The sequence below is a fragment of the Camelus dromedarius genome, chromosome 2, assembly GCF_036321535.1.
Source record: "Camelus dromedarius isolate mCamDro1 chromosome 2, mCamDro1.pat, whole genome shotgun sequence".
Taxonomy (NCBI): Eukaryota; Metazoa; Chordata; class Mammalia; order Artiodactyla; family Camelidae; genus Camelus; species Camelus dromedarius.
Window position 1 is genome coordinate 82,382,246 of NC_087437.1, and position 17,690 is coordinate 82,399,935.

A 17,690-nucleotide genomic window follows, 5' to 3' on the forward strand; every position below is an offset into this window, starting at 1 on the left:
TAGTAACTTGGCAAATGGGAGCCTTTGCCTCTCTGTTTCAAAAGCCTGGCTTTTAATTTCTGGGCTGAAGGAAGCATTCAGTGTTGTGCCCTTGGACCCACACACCCTAGGGAGGGCTTTCACTCCTTCCTCCTGTGCTTACGTGAAGTCACTAAGGTGTGGCTCAAGGTGCAAGACAAACCATCGTGGAGTGCGTGGAGTGCGCTGGTTTGAACTGGAGCCCCATTTGTGGGGATTTGAGATGCGACCAGTTGAGTGCCCATGGGGCGTGAGTTGGCATGGAAGGGCCAGAATAGAAGGCTTTTGGGGATTCGTGAAAATGCTGTGGCTAAGATCCAAATTAATCTGAGTTTTCAGACTTAGTTTTGGTGGATTAAAGGCAGGTGAGGAGACCAGGGGTGGGAAAGCAGTGCTTTTAAAGCTAATCTCGATGTCAAAAAATAAAATAACCACTGGGATAAAAGGTAAGTGACATCTGGCATTCAGAAGAGACTGGGCCTGTGTTAAAACATGGTCTTGCTTGTCTTTGGAGTTCCCAAAGGCCCTGAAATAAGTGGAAACTGCCCTGATTAAGATTTATTTCTTCTCCTGCCCTCAATTTACTTTATGTATCCTTCTGAGTTTTAGTTCTGCACTGGTAACTTGGGGATGAATGTATATGTTCTTTTAAGGACTGTTTTGAAGCTCGTATGAACTGATGTTTTTGAAAGAACTTGATAATCTCACAAGGTAATTTCTTTTTCTTTTGTTCTGTCTCTCCCTCTTTTCTTCTTTGTCTTTCTCTCTGTCTCTCCCTTACCTTCTGCCTCTCCAGCTCCCCACCTCTCTCCCTTCCACTAGAATCAATACCCAGGAACCAGAAACAAATAAGAAAAGTCAGTCATAAAAAAGAGACAGAAAGGTAAAGCCCAGGGAGACACAAGTCAGTACTTATACCAAACATTACATTACGGGGGTGGGGAGGGTGCGGAGCTGCTTAAAACCATAGCCTGTGATGCATTTTTGGTTACCTTTGCCTTTGCAGACTTTTAGGAACCAGCTCTCTGCTTTCAGACTCCACAGGCTAGACACACTCTATGTATTTCCCTCTTCTCTATCACTTTGGAAGGAAAACTAGAATCCAGATGTGAGTACAAAGACAATTAGACATCAGAGAATGGGCAGGTGCATTCTCTTGGAAAGCTGTGGCTACATGTACCTAGAACTTCATTTTAGGGCTTCAGAGGGTAAGGGCACTTGGCTCTAATGTTCATCAATATCCCCTTCCAAGTACACAGGGGTGGAGGTGGGGTCTAGCTCAGTGGTAGAGCATTTTACTACAGATACACAGGGACTGCAGTCTCATGCCCTTTGAAGCCAGGCTTTGCCTAGTGGTGACTGGAGGTGGCCAGTGAAACGTGAGCAGCAGTGACATGTATCACTTATAGTCCCTGTGACTGTGGTGGGACTCTCCTGCTCTCTCTCCTACTGCCATGCTGACCAAGGGGGCTACATGCTTTTGATTGTGCAGCTGGGAGGAGCAGAGACTCTGCAAGCCTGGATCACACAGTCACCACAGAAGACACCGTTGCTTGGAGAGAATTCCAGACTACAGAGGATTTTTGCATGAGAGAAAAGTCAACCTTTGTGGTACTGGTTGGGGTAGCAAAGAGTGTAACAGCCTACACTGAACAGTCCGGGGCATGTGGAGAGAAGTCTGTGGAGAGAAGACTTTTGCTCTTCTCTTGGTGGCTTTCCTTACACTCTCTGCCTACTACTTCCAAGCAGCCAAACCACTACAGAGTGTCCCACTTCTCTTTTGTTTTTCTTCTATCCTAAACCCAGAGTAGCAGCTGTGTGGTGGGCTGCAGCTGTTGGAACTGAAGGGGAAATGGTCACTCCTCTTCCCTTTGGAATTGGTCTTGTCACATAAGTGGTTTACACACTGGTGGTCTCCACAAAATCCAGGCATGTGTTCTCAGGTGCTTCCCTCCTTCCGCATGCACCCCACCCCGTCTCCATCCCAATGCATAGACTGGAGCCACAGACCCCCCACAAAGCTGGGAGGTACTGTAACAGTTTAGGAGGCCCAGGTTCCTCTTTGGAAACTGGCAGACCTGATGTGCGCCACCCACACACCCAGCTGTTACAGAACTGATGTAGCCACAAGCAGAGAGAATCTCCAGAGCTATTTCCTGGAAGGAATGATGAATGTGGTTTTCTTTTTTTTTTGTTTCCTCCCAGAGTATGAAAACAGTATATCTCAAGTGACTTAGAAAGGGATAGTGTGCCTGAAAGGTAGTTGAAGTTACTCCTGTGAGTTTGCTTACCATTATGTCTTCATTCTGCCTTTTCATCAATTATACTCCATCCCTGAGGCTTTTAGAGTTTGTATCATGATCTCAAATGTGGACATTATTTTGATTTTTATTTAATTGGGTATAATCATAGTTTAATGTAATTTTTCATAGGATTCATTAAAAAACCTATTGCCATATTTTAAAATATGTAAAATGTAATAAATTTGTAAACTGATTAAAAGATGTCAGCACTTTAAAACTGTTTAAATCCAAAAATGGAGCTTTTAAAGTACATTACCAACACATACCTTCCCAGAAAAATTTTGTTTAATAGTCTTAGTTAAGAGCAGTCCACACCAAAATGTCATAGATTCAAAAAGACTCCATTGACCTATGGCATTGAACATTACTGCTGAATTGGAATAACATATTTAAAGTACTTGTCCTAGTTAAGGTAGGCTAAATTATCTAAGTTATGCTTGGTAACAACTCTAAAATTTTATAATTTTAAAACATTTGCTTGCATTACACATTTATTGTAGGTTGGTTTTTGTGTGACGGAAGATCATTGTCTTCCATCAGGAAACAGGATAGGAGAGGCTACGTGCCCACACTGCCAGAGTGTCAAGTCAGAAAAAAAAAATGGAGGCAGGGCCCAAATCATACACTGATTCATAAAGCTTCTTCTTGGAAGTAACACAAATCACATCTGCTCACATTTCATTGGCGAAAGTTATTTACATGGCCATACCAAGGGTAGAGGTGTAACCCTACGGACACTTCCCAGAAGAACTAAAAATATTTGGTAGACACCATTAATGACCACCACACTGAACTTTAATTCATACTAATTTACTTAAACCCAGCAAATGCTAAAGTGTATTTTAATTAGAAGTTCATCCATCAAGTCATTGGATCTCACACAGACATCTAGAGACATCTGGACTCCAACCTGTACTTCTGGGGAATTGACCTCCTCATGGACAGGAAAATGAACTTGGATGTAGCCACAAAACTTTTTAAAGAGGCAGATGGTCAGCCAGCACTCTGAGTATAACTCTTTTAGGAATGGACATGCTGAGGGGGGCTAGGGAACAAGCATATAAAAGAAGATAACTCCGGTATAGTAAAAAAGAAGACAAGACTCGAAGTCAGAAGACCAGTTTTAAGCCCTAACTTGGCAACTTATTGGCTAAGTAATTATGTATCCATTGTTTATTTTCTAGGAGTCTGACTTTCCCTGCCCTGAAAGATAAATAATCAAATCAGAGAGAATGAAATTGCCCACCAGCTCCATTCATTTTGAAAGCTTTCAGCACTGGGTTACAGAATGGAAAAATCTAACGACATTCCTTGTGTGTGTGTGTAGTCATTACATGAAAGTTAAGCACAATATTTTGAATATTTAAGGACTCTTTGCTCTTCCAATGAATACTACTATGGGTTTACTAATTGAAAATTTAGGCTCTGGAAAACTTGGGGGTCATATTTAAAGCTTAAAGTCTTTTCTTTCCTTCCTTCCTTCTGTCTCTTTGTTTCTTCTACATTTACTAACTATAGCCTCTATAGTTATTAGGGAAGTCACCGTGTCTATAATATTTTCCCTTCCCTAAAGGATGCAAAAGTGAGTAATGAGATGGAGGCTGTAATACATGTATGGATAGAATGCTACAAGAAAAAGAAAGTATCTAACTGTGTTTAGGAGGTCGGGAAAGATTTCACAGTGAAGGTGACGTTTCTCACTCTGTAAGAAAAAAAGGTGAAGAAAGAAATTCTAGGTAGAAGAAATAATTTGTGCTAAAGCATAATGATGATAATTAGCATTATGAATCTTTAATGTCAAGTAATTTAAAGTAGATAAAGTGCAGGATATTTGGGGAGAGGTAAAATTAAAAAGATAGGCAAGAGTCTGACCATGGTGGTCTTTGTAGGCCATGGCAAAGAAGTGTGTGGTACATCCTACGTGGACTTTAAATAGGGTAATGAAAAAAAAAAAAGGCTAACATTTTTATTTATGGAATATCTACTACGTTACCTACAATTAGAAAAAATATTGTGTAGTCTCAAGTTTATGCATTTATGCTGGCATATAAAAATGATATAGGTTGGTGCCATACCAATACCATTTCTATTTTCTGACACTAGAGTCAAGGATTTATTAAAATCTGAACACAACTCAGACATGCCCAGGGCTCAGAATAACTTATTCTTCCTATAACAGTTATATTGTGCTATGTGTCAAAATATCAAATGCAATTGCAGTATTGCTAACAATCCTACCTAAGTACTTAACAAGCTAATTTTTGATAGTCAAAGAGCCAGAAGTGCTATGGTCTTAACTTTTGTTAAGTGAGTTCAATTTGTCCTGTGTTATGATGATAAATACCTTTGGGAGGGAGGAGGGCGTAGCTTAGTGGTAGAGCACGTGCTTTGCATGCACAAGGTCCTGGGTTCAATCCCCAGTGCCTCTAACAAATAAATAAATAAACCAAATTACCTCCCCCATCTCAAAAAACAAACCAAAAAAAAAAAAAAAAAACCTTTGGGAAAAAAGCATGAACTAATGACCATGATCCAGAATGAATTAGCAAGCTGGAAACGTTTTGGTCATTGTAGCTGTATGCTTAAAAAAAAAACACCTCAGTATTACGTGCACTCTTTTTTGTAACTGTAACATTTATGCAGGCTTTATAGGCAATAATATGCTTATGGTATATTTAAATTTAATATAAGTTATAGTGATGGTGTGTTTTGTTTGGGGATGCAATCATAATCTTGATTAACTATATAACTAAGACTGTAATATGTACTGTATTTTTCCATGAGAAGTGGAAAAGACCAATAAGAAAGGTAGTGCCTTCTAAGTAAATTAACTAATGATTGCCCCTAGATTCTGATGTCTCTGGGACACTATATCAGGTTCTGTAGAAGGGTAAATAAAAAGCAAAATTTGAAAAATGCTCATTAGATTGAGTAAGTTAGAGAGGGAACACTTGAGAGTGAAATTTTAGTTGAGTATAGGCAGGAGTCATAATGCTGTAGGACGATGAGGAAAGAATTAACCTGATTTATTCTTATTTCTGTAAGCCCTTTGTTTACAGCATCCTTACCCTGTTCGGGTTAAAGCTTGGTTTCTTCTGGCCGTAGCTGAAATGCAAAATGACTAATTCTTAGAATCTGATATTCCAAGGGCTTGGAATCTAGTTTACATAATAGATTTGGAAAAATACTTGGCTAGTCAGTTTAGTCACTCCCCCAACCTGCCCACCCCCACCCCCCACCAATTGCCCTCTTCTCTTTGCCTATCCCATTTACCCAGGGGGAAAGAAGTTAAAGACTCTAGAATGAGGGGGAAATTTCAGAGGTGAGCTGATTTTTTTCCGTTGGGGGCATTTGCTGGATCCTGAGAATTTTTCCCTTTGGGAAATTTGATTCATGGCATGGCCTACAGATTGGGCTTGATTTGCACTTTCAGGAAAAAAAAAAAACAACTAGCAAAGTGATGTTGTGTTGTTTTAGCAGTTGTAGGAGGCAAGAGAGACAAATTGGAAACTTGAGAGGCTTCTTCAAATGCATGGCTAATTTACCTCTTATGACATTGGCTCAATTCTAGAGGTCTACAGCAGCATCAGAAATAGCAGAGGAAATCTAAAAGCTTCAGAAACTCAGAGTGAATTCTAAGACATACCAGGGAGAGTGGGCCTGCTTTTAGGTCACTTCATTACTTTCTCAGTCAAGACATTTACTAGATGACTAAGATGCCTAGATGGGAGGCTGAAGAGCTGAGCTGGAAATTTATGGATGACAGGGCTGGAAATCCTAAAGAATCTCAGAATCGAGACCAATTTGGCTTGTTATCAGTAAGCTTTATATGGCCACTTCCAGGGAAGTGGTCTGAAACATACGTAAGCTGATTCTTATTCTGCAATCCAGCTCTTGCCTAAATTAATTATTGATGAGATAGAATAATCAGCCTCTTACCTAAGCTGTGTAACAGAGGAAAGTGGTGACCCTTTTTAGTGAAAGATAACATCATTCAGATCCTCTTCATTTCTTTTACACTCAGTATCTGACACACAATAAAACATTACTATATACGTACAAAAAGACATGAAAATATGATTGATGATCAAGAAGAAAAAGATGGAATCTAGTAGGAGACCAATAGATGATCTAGATATTGGAGTTACCAACCAAGGTCTGAAATAACTGTTATTAATAGATTTGATAAATTAGAGAAGAAGATGGAAAGAATAGATGAAAGTATGGATAATTTCTTCAGTAAATTATACTCTTTAAAAAAAGAAAAGTAATATATGGACAACCTAGAACAAAAAGATATATAAAGTTAAGAACTCAATGGGTGTATTTAAGATTAGAGAGAGAAGTTTATAGGACATGTGAATTGAAAGATAAGTCATTAAAAATATACAAAATTAAGAATATAGAAAAACATTGGCAAAAAAGTGAATAAAGATATGTAGAATTATCTAAGGCCTCATGTACATATAATAGAAGTCATAGAAGGAAAAAGAGAGAAAATCATGGAAACCAATATTTAAGTTTTACAAAACTGATAAAAGATGTTGACTGAGAGATTAGGGCAAGTCTAGGAATCCCAAATTGAAGATAAACAAAACCAAACCTAAGTATTTTATAAAATATGAGAATCTAGCCCAAAGAGAAAAAATGTAAAATAACTGCCTTTTAAAAAATTACTGACTGATATATAACCTCTCAACAGAAATTATTGAAGCTAGAAGATAAACGGGTGACATTTTTAAATATTGAAAATAACTGCCAACTTACGATTTTATAAAGAAATACTGTTTTGTAAATAGAAATACAGTTTTGGTCAAAGCGAAAATAAGAGAATTTGTCTCTAGCAAGCCCACTTTTATAAAACTAAGTGGACTTTTTTCAAGTAGAAAAATGATTCCAGATAGAGTGTGGAAATACAGGAGGAATTTATGAACTCCAGAGGAGTAAAATATGTGGGCAAATAAACATGACTATTGACTGTATATATAAAACAATACTTATGATGTCATTATATATATCTCAACTGAATTATAATGGAAATATGTCAAAAAATTATATTGCTGTAGTTAATGGAGTGCTTAGAAACTGCAATAAAATTTTTAATATATTTCCAGTATAATTCGATCCATAATGGTATCTGATCTCTAGATTAATTCCACTGTGGTCAGAGTATTTTCTATATAGCTGACCCTTGAACAACATGAGTTCGAACTGTGTGGGTCCACATATATGCAGATTGTTTTCAATGTTACTGCACAATCCATGTTTGTTTGAATCTGTGGAGGCAGAACTGCAGATTTGGAAAAACAGCTGTAAAATTTTACATGGAGATTTGACTGTGGGTTGGCATCCCTAACTCCTGCATTGTTCAAGGGTCAGCTGTATAATGGAAAAGAAGAAAGACTGAAAATCAATTTATTTAAACTTACAACTCAAAACTAGAGAACAAAAAGCAAATAAAAACTAAGAAACACAGAATAAAGAGCACAGAAATTAAGAATAAAAAAGAGGAAAATCAACAAATTAAGTGTTGATACTTTGATTAAATCCATAAAGTTGATAAACTTCTGACAAGACTAATGAAGAAAAACAATATTCAGAAAAAATATATAGATCATAATACATCAAATGAAATGATATTATGAATATTTTCTCCAGTAAATTTGATGATTTGGATGAGATGGATTAATAATTCAAAAACCCAACAACTTATTTGCATGCTTTTGTAAACTTGCCATAAGAATAAATAAAAAATGTAAAAAATCAGACATATTAAATTTTTGATTCTTAGTTAGAACAGTCTCATAATCAAATTATTAGGCCAAGATACTTTCACTGGTGAATTCTTCCAAACATTTAAGAAAGACATAACGGTGTTGTACAAATTCTTCCAGAGAACAGAAGAGGGAACACTTCCTAACCAAAGAGGTACCATAACAAAGATTATAAAATTGAGAAATACATAATAATACAGAAAAATTATAAACCAAATTTTTTCATTAACATTGCAAAATGAATAAAACATATTAACAAAGTTTTACAAATATTACTATATACTAGAAGCAAATGAAAAATTAAATCATTTATAACATCAAAAACCATGCACCTAGCAACTAATGTAATGAAAAATGTGCATACTTCTACAAACTACAAAACATTATAGAGAGAAATTACAGGGAATCTAAACAAATGGAGAATAGTCCATGTTCATGGATGGAAGACTCAATATTGTTAAGATATTCTGCCCTAATGTGTCTACAGATTTAGTGTAATCCTAATTAAAAATATCAGCATGCTTCTTGTTAAATGAAAACTGGAAATGCAGAGGGCCAAGGGTATACAAAGCATTCTTAAAGAAGAACTCACATGAAGGGCTAACTTCACTAGATATCAAAATTTACTATGATACATAGTAACTAAAATAGTGTGGCTTTGGAAATAGGATAGACAAACTGACTTAAACTTAAGTTATGATTTAAAAAATATGAAAAAAGTAGAGTAAAGAAACAATACTCTTTCGAACAAATGATGCTGAGTCAACTGGATATCCATGAAAAAATATGTGCTTGAACTTTATCTCATATTCTACAGAAAATAATCAAATGCAGATGAATTATATACCTAAGTGTAAAAGATAGTAAAGCTTTTAGAGGAAAACTCAAGTGATGATCATTATGATCTTGGAGGAGGCAGAGACTTTTAAACAGGGCATAGTAAAGAACTATTTATGAAACAAAAGTCATAACTATTCAGTTCATATCAAAATTAAGAACCTCCGTAAGAATCTCAAAGTTCTTGGCATCCACAATGAAAAAGAACTCCTCCCAATGAATAAGAAAAAGGCATCTAAATCAGTAGAAAATAAACAGGTTTGAGCAGAATGCTTAAAATAAAAGATATTCAAATAGCCATTACATTTACAAAGAGGATCAACTTCATTCATTATCAGGGAGGTGCAAACTAGAAACCCCCGTGTGACAATACTGTGTGTCTACTAGAATGTGTAACAGGAGGATGGAGAATACTGAGGCTAGTGAGGATGGGAAGCAGCAGGAATCATTATGAGGCACTACTTCTGGGAGTTCAAATTCATACACGCACATTGGAAAACAGCTTCACAAGGTATCCTAGACCATATCCCACCTACAACTATACCGACAGAAACGTGCACACAGCTTCAACAAAAGCCATGTATTAGATGATGTTAGTAACTCTATTCATGATAGTCAAAAACTGAAAACTCTGAGTGCCTGCCAAGAGTAAAATGGATTAATAAATTGTGGTATTATCACAAAATAAAATACCATAAAGCACCATACTACTGACAAGTCTTCACCCCTGAACTCTCTTCAGAAACATGTCCTTGCTTCCAGAGTGTGTCTAATTACTATTGGAACATGCATTTCAGAAAGAAATGAGAGGCCCAATCTGGGTAACTATCTGGTGCAGGGTTTGGCCTGTGAGAGACGATGTTCCTGTCATTTGCCAATTCAGTACCAGTATCTGAGCAGAGTTTGGCTTCATGTCAGCTGGGGACACAGGTGGTACATCCCTTAAGTCACAGAGGCCAAAAAGTAATCAGTCCCTCCGGACACTTGAATAGTGTTTACTCAATGGTTTTATTCAATGAGATAGAGTTAAAGTATGTTTAGATCCTGAACTCTCTTTTTTATTTTATTTTTTGGATGGGGAGATAAGGCTGGAAAGCATACCAACAGATGTTGGAAGAGAGCAATCTGGTATGAGGAGTCTTGCATTAAAAATCTGTCCCTAAGGCTGAATTGCTATTTTGGTATGCTTTAATGTGGCCTCTAACATGCAGCAAGCAAAAACAAACAAAAATAAGGGAGGGTTATTTCCCTTCTATGACAATGAATTAGACACAAAACCTTGATCATTAACTTCATCTGCAGTCAAACCAAATTTTGTAGTGTCTTTTTAAGAGCCAGGCAGTTTACCATCAAATATTTGTTTTTTATCCACATTACCATACGACTGACAAATCTTCACCTCAGAACTCATCATTTGGAAATGTACTTGTTTCCAGAATGTGTCTAACACTGTTGGAACACGCATTTCAGAAAGAAACGAGAGGCCCAGTCTCGGTAACTTCATGGAAGGCTCAGTACACCTCTCTGGTGTGGGGTTTGGCCTGTGAGAGGTGATACTCTTGTCATTTGGCAGTTTCAGCCTTCATTCTTCCCACATGGTTAACTGGTATCTGAAGAGTTTGGCCTCACATCAGCTGGGGACATGGGTGGTGCGTCCCTTTAGTCACAGAGTGCCCAAAATTTATCTATCCCTCCAGCCACTTTAATGATGTTTTAACACTAAAACAAATACTTTTAACAAAAACATTAATCATATTGTCTCTTTTATATTTTTTAAGCGTTATCTTTCATAGTCCCTGGCCTAGAATGGAAATGTCGCTACCAGGCATCAGCAATCACAGACTTGGCTGTTTTAGCAAAGTTGGGAGAAAACAGTGCTGGTGGCCAAGTGAGCTGCCCGAGTTACTAAGAGTTGGAGTGAGTCCTGATACAGTCAAGGTTAGGTTCCTGCTACTTACCACTGTGTCTGGCACCCTGGCTTGTTGTGGCTGCACCGGGGGCCTCTGGGACTCAGGAATCTGACACTGTAATGGGAGAGGGGAAATCCAGGTCCTCCCAGAAAGGAGATGTCTCAGAGTAACCTCACGTGGCCTACATGTGCCTGGCGCTTGTGCCAGTTTGCACTCAGCTGGAGTACCAGTTAATCCTTCCCATGTCTGTATGGAGTTCCTTGGCCTCCAATAGGGAAGGCTCAATCAGGACATTGGGGCTATTTATCATGGTTTCAGAGCAGGCTCAGCTGTCTTCACTTCCCACTTATTATATAACTCTCACAGACGTAAGCAGATTGCGTCTCCAAATAGCATTGGAGGGGTGAGGGAGACACAGAGGAGGAGAATCCGTGCTCTTCCTGGGTGGATTTCTATTGGCTGAGAATCACAGCAGGTCAGAGAATTTTAAAGAAGGAAAGGTCATGAATATAAAAATCAGCTAAGTCTTTTAATTTATATGTGTAGAAACAAAGGTTCAAATAAGTTAAGTGACTTATCCAACGTCCTAGAGATGGTTAGCAATGTCAGGCTTAAGATTTTTTTCAAAGGTTGAGATTTCTGTTTTTCTCTCGCTCTCTGCCTATCTGTAATTACAGCATACACCTACCTTTGGGTTTCAGTTAAGAAAATAATATTATTCTCAAAATCCCCATAATGTACTCATACGACTAAAATTATGTAATATTGAATAACTTTTTTTCCCCACACTTATTTGTTAGATCTAAGGATTGTTTCCTCTTGGCTACAGCTAATCCATCATTCTTGAATTTCCCCACCTTAAAAATTAAGGAATTTTCTTCTCCTTTCTTCTGTTTGCCTGGCAGTGTCCTCAATCGAAAACAAACAAGCTGTTAATCGGTGAAAAAAAGGAGAGAGAAAAATCTTCAAAAATTGTGCTTAGCCCCATCTGGCCTTAGAAAAACATGGGAATTGGTGATCAAGTAAATTCAGCAGGATGGCTGCCTTTCAAGGGAAACAATATCTGGATATTTCTATGTCTAGACCACAGAGGAAAAATGTTTCCTTGGTAATTAACCCATTGAAAGCAGAACAGGCCCATGTGGCTCTGAGAAACAAAGATAGAGAAGCTTTACAGAGATGCAGTCACTGAAGATTCAGCCTATACTTGGCATTGTTGGTGATAACATTTATCAAAGCTTGTTCACTAGTCTTTATTTGAGCGTTGTATATCCAGAGTCTATGTAGGGTGAAGAATCAATAGGGGATGCTGGGAAGTTCTTTCTTTTCTTAACCAGCCAACTTTTTTTCATTCTGCTGTTCCCATTTCATTCTCCATTTGCATGACACTGGTCAGGATCTCGTGAGAAACCTCCTTCCTCCTGGAGTATGAGCCTTAAGGACATTTTCACTGAGAATTAAAAGGTGAGAAGATCACTTAGACAAGTGATTTGTCTGGGCCCTGGAGGGGAAATTTATGTGAACTGATAGGATTATGAATCACGATTCATTTCATAATTTCAGTCTTTGAGTTCTGCTTCATCATTAGCAGAAGCTGGCTGTGAGTTGATGTGTACCATTGACCTAGATAATTTATTCTTAAAAAATATTTTGCAGGCACAGGCTACAGAATAGACTAGATTGCAGTGAAATATTTTGAACTTTTAACGTGCATATTACACATTAACATTCATAGAAAAGCAAAAGGTTCCTTTTACATTCGTTTCCTAAGTATGATCTTGGCATATTCTTTCCATAAGCATTTGTTAAATGCTGATGCATGCTTACAGGGGAGTTTAAGTTCATGTGGATCTGAAGAGATTAACACATAACATCTACTTCTGAAATGTAGTCTATATGTAGAAATAAAATATATACACCCAGATGTACACATTATAATATCATATAAATGATAAATCAGTGCTGAGAAATACACAATAGAAGCATGACTAACATGTGTTGAAGATAGTTGGAAAAGGATTTTTTACCAACCTCAGTTAATTGACAAAATGATGATACAAGGAATGTTGAAAGAAAGAAAAATAAAATAACTCAAACTAATCTCCTAGTTTAATTTTTTTTTTACATGCCCTTCTAAGCCTTTCCCATATTCAGGTATAATTTTAGAAATCCTCAATGGAGCACACGTCCATTCCTGATGCAGCTTTTGCCTTCCTTTCCGGCCTCTTCTATACCTTGTGCCTTCTTTCCTGCCCCTCTCTCGTGAAGGGCCCTCCTTTCTCTACCATGTAGCTCTTTACTGTGGGACCTTCTGCTTTTGCCTGGAATCCTCTTTTTCTACACCAGCCCCTATCCCCCCTCCTTTTACCTCTCAGACTCTTGCTCACACATTTAAGCTTGGGCATTACATCTTCCAAGAATTCTTCCCGAAATTCACACTCTTCCTCCTCTCTCCTGATTCTTTGTCTTTCCTTAATCTCACTTCCACAGATTGTATTAAATGCTCCTCCTTGGTAAACTTTTATAAACCCTTGACAATTTTAATCAGTGTGTTGGCCATATTTAGATTTCAGTGATTGATTTCTATGACCCTCCAACTAAAATTTGAGCACTTTGAGAGGAGAATCATCTTATTAATGCTATATTCCTTATTAACCATGTCAGTGTCTGCACATAGAAAGGGTTCCATATAGTTTGTTGAATGAACCAAGAAAAGGACCTCATTCAAATGCTGAATGAAAAATACAGAAACTCTGCCCTCAAGGAGTTTATAATCTAGTAGAGAAGATAAACAATGTACAAACATGATTGCAGGTTGTGTTAATACAATGAAGGAAACAAAATGAGATTTAAGATAGAGAATAGAACAGATTTGCCTTAGTTGAGAGATTATAAGTATTAGGTTGGAATGGAATCCACTGTGGATGGTTCTAGTAGAAAAAGAATTTATCAACATATAAAAAAGTCTCACTGAGTTTTTGGGAAAATTAGGAAGCTAGAACAATATCCATCCACGATAAAGGGGGCTGCTGCAGCAAGAGCAGCTAGCCACCATCCCTTGGCTCCCAAACTGCAGCTTTAACAAACCTCCAGTCCTCCAATAATGCTCAGGATGGGCTGTCAGAATATCCACAATTACTTCTCTGAAGAGCTTGTCATCTCTGTCACCTGCTTTTGGAAAGGCAAGTCATGGTGAGACTGGTTTCTCACGTTGGTCCCTTCTCAGTGGAAGGCTAACTCTGGTGCAAGTGACTGGCAGATTCTGGCCAGATCTGCATTCTAGCTGCTGCAACAGCTGGGAAGTTGAATTTTGATATCTGCCTTGGAGAGGCAGAATTTATAATTTAGGAATCACCTACCTTTTGAGAATTTCTATTAATATAAAAGAATATTGAAGAGATATTAAGCAGTCACACATGTATATATTGTCACTGCTGGTCAATAAAGAGCTCTCTGAGAAGGTAAGATTAAGGTTGATAACCTGAAGATAACAACTCGCCAGGCAAAAAACCAGAGGTTAGAAGAAAATGGAAAATGTTTTATTTATGGCAGGGAAATAAAATTTTAGCAGCTTCTAGAAACGGCAAGAATTCTGTATGGCTAACTAGTTATGAGTAATGGAGAGGGGGGCCCATGATGAGATTGAAGAGGATACCAGTCACTCAAAGCCTAGTGGAAGATGGGAAGAAGTTAGTATTCAATTCCAAATTCAATACGAATCCCTTAAAGGTTTGAAGTCGGGGTTAGGTGATCCAGTTTATACTTCACAAAGTTTATGTTGACTTGTATGTGGAGAATATGTTGAAAAAAGGCAAGAGAGGGAACAGGAAGACTAGCAAGGAGTCTAGGGATTCTCCAGGTGAGAGATGATTGTGACTTAGACTGGGTTGATGGCAGTGGTTAAAGAAAGACAAGTGGGGAGAATTTGAGACAGTCTGGAGGTTAAAATGTGTACATTTAATAGTAATATATGTTGTGGGTGGTTGGTAATAAAGAAGATATTAGGAAGGACTCCTAGGTTTCTAATTTTAGAATTGCTGGATGGAGTCCTGAAATGGGGAAGAGTGGAAAAGGATCACATTTGGGGGAGGGGGTTGTTGGTTGAATTTTAAGAGTTTGGTTTGGAACATTGTGGTGGATACTGAAATTGACCACATGGATCCCCCTTCAGTGAAGGATTTGTTGCCCTAGCTGTGAGAGCACTGATAGAAGACAGTCTTCATCTGTCAGTCCCTTTATGGATCTTTTCAGAAAGCCGTATCACACAATGTCACACTGCTTCTGGTATGGGGGAGTGTGTACATCCAATGACAAATAAAAGGCTGACCATCTTGTTCCAATAGGAGACAGACCTTTAAGAGGCATCTAGTTCTACAGCTTGTCATAGGTTTAACTAACAGTGTTGTTGGCCCTGCTTCTCCCTCTTTTCTTACCTGCTTTCTACAAGTATTGATTCCAAAGGCATCTGTTGAGCATCCTGCAGGTGAAACACTGTCTTAGAATCTGACAATGATGATTCCATCACTGGTAGCATGTAGAGCACAGAGGACCCTGGCATGACCATCTAGTTGTTGAAAGTTTTACTGATGGTGCATTGGGAAGGTATAACAGGGTAAGGAAATCCATTAGCTGGGCTCGTGTATCAGGCATTTGAGAAACATTTGGGAAATGGAAACTAAAACAACGTTAAGAATTGGGTGGCTATTGTTAAGTTCAGTTGACGCTCTGAGTGCAGAAAACAAACTAAGCATTTTAGAGGGATTCCTTGGAGTCATAAAAAGAAGTTCTAACCTCTTATGAGGGGAAAGTGGAGAACACAGAACCTAGCTGAGGGCTTAATTGGCTGAACCCCCCAAAAAGGAATGCTAAACTCCCAATCAAATCAGTTCTGCTCCACCTATCAGTGCCCTGGTGAGGAAAGAGTAAGTGTGGATACATTGGATGAGTACATCTGGGTTTATGATACAAAGATATAAATTTGTGACTCGAGCGTATAGGTAACATTTAAAATCATGGAAATGAGTATTGTCACCATAGTGAGAGACCATAAATATAGAAGAAATGAGTTCAGGACTGATTTCTAAAGTCTTAAAGTTTAATTGCAAAGGTTTGATACTGAAAGGATCTTGCAAAGGAGATTGAAAAAAAGTACCATGAGATCAAAGGAAAACTGTATGTGTATCATGGAAACCAAGAGAAAAGAGAGTTTGAAAAATATATAAAAAGAAAGTGAGGAAGTGTATGTAATACTGCTAAAAGATAAATGATCTTCAAATACAGTTAACTAGGTGAAAGAAGTCAAAGGGCTATATATTGTTTGCTTTCATTACATGACATTCTTGCAAAGACAAAACTACAGAAGTTAAAAAAACAGTTTAGTGATTACTAGGGGTTGAATGTGAGACTGAGTTTACTACAGAGTGGTACAGGGAATTTGAGAGGGGTGATAGAATTATTCTGTATCTTAGCAGCTGTTGGTGTGTTTCTCAGGACTTGAAAAACTGCTATAACTGTACATACTGTCTGTGTGTATCAGTAATTCGATGTATTTTAGTGCTGTGTTGTTGTCTATTGTGTGGGTATATCACTTTTTTTAACCCATTCCCCAGTTGAGGAATATTTGGGTTATTTCACATTGTTACTGATTGTAAATAAAATTATTAGTGTATACTTTCTAGGGTTAACATAAGGAGGTTGTCATATGATAATTGTACTTAACTTTATAATAAACTCCCAAACCATTTTTCATCCTGAACTATTTTGCATTCCCACTAATAAGATGAGATTTCCAGGTGCGTTAAATCCTTGTTATCACTTTACATTGTCAAATAATTTTAACTATTGTAAGAAACATGTAGCATTATCTCATTGTAGTTTGCATTTCAAAAATGACTGTGGGTGTAGTTTTCATGTGGTTATTTGCTATATAAATTTGCTTTCATTGGTTGTGTCTATTTTGTCCATTTTTTATTGGATTGTTTCTTAACAGTGAATTTGAGAGTTCTTTATATAATCTAGACCTAAGTCCTTAATCAACTATGTAATTTGCAATATTTTCTTCTGTTCTGTATCTAGCTGTTTCATTGTCTTAACTGTGTCCTTGGAGGAGCAGAAGTTGTCATTTTGATGCTGTTTACCCTGTGTATAAAATTCTTTGTAAATAGTTTTTGTCTTTTGCATCTTAAAGATGTCTCCATTGTTTTCAGCTTTCATAGTTTTTAATGTGAAGTCTGAATTTTGGCTAAAGATCTTCCCTATGGCTTTTTCTCTGACTTCCTTCAGGCTTTTCTGTGTTTGGTTTTGAGCAAAAAAATCATGTGGTGTCAATTTCTTTTTAAAAAGCCTCTTTGGTATTTTTGAGCTTTTTGAAATTGTAGTTTGGTGACTGTCAATAATTTTGGAAAATTTTCAGCATAACCTCTTTAAATATTTCTTTGTCTATCTCTCTGTCTTCTCTTTCTGACATTTCAGTTATACTTGCTTATACTTTTTGGTTTGTACCACAGCTCTGGGGTGTTCTGTCCTTTTCTTTTTCCTTGTTTAATTTACTCTGTTCAATTTTTCTGCTTTAGTTTGGGTAATTTTTACTGATTCCTCTTCATGATCATTGATTCTTTTGTTAGTTGTGTCATGTTAATGGATGAACCTTTTTAAGGCACTCAGAGTTGTGATGAAGATTTTTAATTAGCTGGTGTATTGAACTTAGTATTCTTTTCTCTATTAACATATATTTAAAATTAGTTTGTTGTAATATCCCCTTAAGTTGTATTGTCCCACTTGGGGTTTGTTATTAAGCTTTTTCTAGCCTTATAAAATAAAATGGACATTTTTTCTCCTTATTCAATGAA

General features: G+C 37.3%; 1 non-coding gene and 1 pseudogene across 1 annotated transcript; both read left to right on the plus strand.

The window, feature by feature from the left end:
* LOC105087791 (T-complex protein 1 subunit theta-like) overlaps positions 1–17,690 on the plus strand; it is an 87,718-nt pseudogene that overhangs the window by 56,915 nt on the left and 13,113 nt on the right.
* TRNAA-UGC (transfer RNA alanine (anticodon UGC)) lies at positions 4,678–4,750 on the plus strand. Its single transcript has one exon. It is a non-coding gene; the product is annotated as a tRNA-Ala (tRNA).